General features: G+C 46.3%; 1 pseudogene; it reads left to right on the top strand.

Annotated features, from left to right (window-relative positions):
* LOC111970687 (aminopeptidase B-like) overlaps nt 1-4,737 on the top strand; it is an 8,140-nt pseudogene extending 3,403 nt beyond the window's left edge.
* Nucleotides 4,738-5,072: the final 335 nt, after the last annotated feature.

The following is a 5,072-nucleotide window of genomic DNA, read 5'->3' as shown; positions in this document are numbered from 1 at the left end:
AGCCACGAATAGCAGCATAGCAGCATACAGCACTGGAGAAACGATTACATTACAACGGAACGACTTGATTAGTGTAGTGGTAGCTGGCTACATAGTTGTCTTTGCTATTCTTGTATCTAAGATAATTGTGTAGCTTAGAGTTGGTTAGAGTAATTATTCGGTTAACTAGCCAGCTATTTTCGTAACGTAACGTAGTCAACACTGCTAGCTAGCCCTAGCCACCAAATACAGCATAGCAGCACTGGAGAAACGATTACATTACAACGGAACGACTTGATTAGTGTGATGTAGCTGGCTACATAGTTGTCTTTGCTATCTTTGTATCTAAGATAATTGTGTAGCTTAGAGTTGGTTAGAGTAATTATCGGTTAACTAGCCAGCTATTTTCGTCCGCCGCGCTGCGCTCCCGTCTCCTACCTAGTCAACACTGCTAGCTAACACTACTAGCTAGCCAACTTCTACCGAATAGCAGCACTGTAGAAACTCACATTACAAATTACATTACAACGGAACGACTTGATTAGCGTAGTGTTAGCTAGCTACATAGTTGTCTTTGCTGTCCTTGTATCCAAGATAATTGTGTAGTTTTGAGAAATTGTCGAGGTTACCTAGCCAGTTAGAGGTTACCTAGCCAGCTACACGTGTCAAACAAAGTCAACAACGCAGCCACTGCTAGCCAGGCGCTACTTCACCGCTACAGCTAAGTACTTATGATACACATTTTTAGTCAATAAGATTTTATTTTATTTTTGCAACGTAAGCTTAACTCCTGAACATTCGAGACGTGTAGATCCACTTGTCATTCTAATCTCCTTTGCATTAGCGTAGCCTCTTCTGTAGCCTGTCAACTAGTGTCTGTCTATCCCTCTTCTCTCCTCTCTGCACAGACCATACAAACGCTTCACACCGCGTGGCCGCTGCCATTCTAACCTGGTGGTTCCAGCGCGCACGACCCACGTGGAGTCCAGGTCTCCGGCAGCCTCTGGAACTGCCGATCTGCGGCCAACAAGGCAGAGTTCATCTCAGCCTATGCGTCCCTCCAGTCCCTCGACTTCTTGCACTGACGGAAACATGGATTACCACTGACAACACTGCTACTCCTACTGCTCTCGCCTCGTCTGCCCACGTGTTCTCGCACACCCCGAGAGCTTCTGGTCAGCGGGGCGGTGGCACTGGGATCCTCATCTCTCCCAAGTGGACATTCTCTCTTTCTCCCTGACCCATCGTTCTATCCCTCCTTTGAATTCCATGCTGTCACAGTTACCAGCCCTTTCAAGCTTAACATCCTTATCATTTATCGCCCTCCAGGTTCCCTTGGAGAGTTCATCAATGAGCTTGACGCCCTGATAAGTTCCTTTCCTGAGGATGGCTCACCTCTCACAGTTCTGGTGACTTTAACCTCCCACGTCTACCTCTGACTCATTCCTTCTGCCTCCTTCTTTCCACTCCTCTCCTCTTTTTGACCTCACCCTCTCACCTTCCCCCCTACTCACAAGGCAGGCAATACGCTTGACCTCACTTTACTAGATGCTGTTCTCCACTAATCTCACTGCAACTCCCCTCCAAGTCTCCGACCACTACCTTGTATCCTTCCCTGCTCTTCATCCAACACTTCCCACACTGCCCCTACTCGGATGGTATCGCGCCGTCCCAACCTTCGCTCTCTCCCCCGCTACTCTCTCCTCTTCCATCCTATCATCCTTCCCTCTGCTCAAACCTTCTCCAACCTATCTCCTGATTCTGCCTCCTCAACCTCCTCTCCTCCCTTTCTGCATCCTTTGACTCTCTATGTCCCCTATCCTCCAGGCCGCTCGGTCCTCCCCTCCTGCTCCGCGGCTCGACGACTCACTGCGACTCACAGAACAGGGCTCCGGGCAGCCGAGCGGAAATGGAGGAAAACTCGCCTCCCTGCGGACCTGGCATCCTTTCACTCCCTCCTCTCTACATTCTCCTCTTCTGTCTCTGCTGCTAAAGCACACTTTCTACCACTCTAAATTCCAAGCATCTGCCTCTAAACCTAGGAAGCTCTTTGCCACCTTCTCCTCCCTCCTGAATCCTCCCCCTCCCCTCCCCCCTCCTCCCTCTCTGCGATGACTTCGTCAACCATTTTGAAAAGAAGGTCGACGACACCGATCCTCGTTTGCTAAGTCAAACGACACCGCTGGTTCTGCTCACACTGCCCTACCCTGTGCTTTGACCTCTTTCTCCCCTCTCTCTCCAGATGAAATCTCGCGTCTTGTGACGGCCGGGCCGCCCAACACCCATCCAATTGAGTGCACTGAGTTCTATCAGACAGATAGTTAGCAAACCATGCAACTGCATGCTCCGAAAGACTGTAGGTCTAGGCAATCTCTGCCTTAGTATAGCATGATCAACTGTATCAAAAGCCTTAGAGAGATCAATAAAAAGTGAGACACAGTGCTGTTTTTTGTCAAGGGCTTCAGTGATATCATTTAAAACCTTCATGGCTGCTGTAATTGTGCTATGCTTCTTCCTGAAGCCCGATTGGTACATTGATAAAATAGAGTTAGTAAATAAAAACTATTTTAGCTGTTCACTTACAAGGGTTTCAAGTATTTTCACCAGGGGTGACAGCTTTGAGATTGGCCTATAATTATTTAAAAGAGTTGGATCTCCCCTTTTTAAAAGTGGTAGGACAAATGCTGATTTCCAGATCTTTGGCATTTCATTACATTCCAGGGTTAGATTGAACCAGCAGCATTACATAATTTTAGTTTCACTTCATATCTTGCAAGTATTTTTTACATATGTGCAACACTTTAGAGCTTATTCATGAATAAACAGTGGTTCTCCCTAAACCACTGCACCACCCTTATTAAACCCAGCGTACATCTGTAGATGTCATGGCTGGAGCCTGTTCAGACTGGCGAGAAGAAAGAGCCCTTGACTAAGCTCCCCTACTCGGCTGCTGTGAAGTTAACGTGAGCCCCTACCATCACACTCAAGCTCTGGTCTCTCTGCTCCCCCTGACCCACTAGGTGTGCTGGCTGGAACCAGAGTAGACTGCTGAGAAAGCCAAGTCCTACATCTTCATCCAGGACCAGGCCGTGCTCAATCGCTCCTTCTTCCCCTGCTTCGACACGCTGGCCGTCAAGAGCACCTACTCAGCCTCCGTGAAGGTGAGCCCTTGGACTGGACTCTGACTGAGCCAAATGTCCAGGGGAGGATGACCACAGAAAAACATTGTGTGCTGCTGTATGCCAATCTTATTTTTCTCTTTGCAGGGTAAACAAGCTTTTTCCTTTTCTGTCTATCATCCTGTTGACTCAATTTTGTGCTGTTATTAAACCTCATACTCTGCTTGATGTGTTGTGGTCCAAGAGTACAGCACTCTGAATAATAGGTCTAATCCACCACTACTACTACTCCATGTCTATATTAGTAATGGATTATACCATCACCAGGCATGTTGTTTCTACATCTGCATTGCTTACTCATTGGGGTTTTAGGCTGGGTTTCTGTATAAGCACTTTGTGACATCTGCGGATGTAAAACGGGCTTTATAAATACATTTGATTGATAATTAATTGATCTTGGCCCAAGACTGCCCTGTCTGCCTCTCACAGGTTCCTGACGACTTCACGGCAGTTATGAGTGCCAGTAAGGGAGAACACGCTGTCGTTCCCCCTTGGGAGCACGGAGAACCCCTGCCTCACCTTCGTCACAACCTGCATCCTGGCCTGAGACTGCTCGCTTGCTGACGTCATTGTGTGTGAGATGGACAACACCGGAGAGGACCACCCACTCAACAAACTGCGTGTGAAGATCAAACCAGGTCAGACTTGGCTTACATTTACCCTTTACTGCTAAGGCCAAGTCCAATTTAATTAGTTCAACTGACTGAGATTTTGCCTTAAGCTGCAGACTCAATAGAACTGATACACTCGATCATGACTGCTTAAGTTAAGGCAACAAATGTCATCTGTATTTTCTCCCCTCCCTCAGGTGTTGACCCTGATGACACCTACAATGACATGCCCTATGAGAAGGGTTTCTGTTTCGTCTCCTACCTGGCCCACCTGCCTGGAGATCAGAGTTGTTTCGATGCCTTCCTCAAGGTTGCTGTTACTTCTCATTTTGTATATATTACTGTGCTACTCATCAGTAAATACACTGAGTGTCTGCTTGGTACTTAAAAAAAAAAAGGTTAATACATGAGCACCATCCCTCTCTCGACTGTCCTACTTGACAGAAATGAAGGCTTCTTGCATGTAGTAGGCTCTTTTGCAGAGAGGGTATGAGGGTAGCAGTCTGACATGTGGGTGTTTCTTCTCACAGGCCTACATTGACAAGTTCAAGTTCTGAAGTGTTATGGCAGAGGATGCCCTGGAGTTCTTCCTGGAGAATTTCCCTGACCTGGAGAAGAAAGGAGTGCACAAGATTGAGGTAAAGGGCAGTGTAGTTGACTTTAGACTGCTGTTACAAGCTCACTCTCATGCTTAAAGACACAATCTGACCTCTCACTCTCCCTGTGGTTCCTTTGCAAGGTCTGGAGTTTGATAGAGAAGCCAACCAGTCACCAGCTATCTCCCTGACTTGTTGGCTGGCCAGAGCCTGATGAAGCCTGCTGAGCAGCTGTCAGAGCTGTGGGCTGTCGAGGGCCTGCATATGGCCAGCATCATGAAGACCAACATCCAGGCTTGGAAGACTTACCAGGCCGTCTACTTCCTGGAGAAGATCATAGAGAAGTCCCCACTTCCTAGAGATAGGACATGATGGTAACAACACTTATGCGCTGATAACCCTAGCACTATCATTGTACTGGATATACAGTACCAGTCAAAAGTTTGGGCAAACCTACTCATTCAAGGATTTTTCTTTATTTTTGCTATTTTCTACATTGTAAAATAATAGTGAAGACATCAAAACTATGAAATAACACATGGAATAAGGTAGTAACCAAAAAAGAGTTAAACAAATCAAAATATATTTTCTATTTTAGATTCTTCAAAGTAGTGTTAAAGGAATTTCATTCCTATGTTTATCAACCAATTCAATTAAAACACTCTGCCCATAGATAAGAATTTGTAAGATAATTATCAGCATTAAAT

This window comes from Salvelinus sp. IW2-2015, linkage group LG11 (genome assembly GCF_002910315.2).
Source record: "Salvelinus sp. IW2-2015 linkage group LG11, ASM291031v2, whole genome shotgun sequence".
NCBI classification, from domain to species: Eukaryota; Metazoa; Chordata; class Actinopteri; order Salmoniformes; family Salmonidae; genus Salvelinus; species Salvelinus sp. IW2-2015.
The sequence above is the reverse complement of the archived record's forward strand: the minus strand, read 5'-3'. Positions and strand labels throughout refer to the sequence as shown.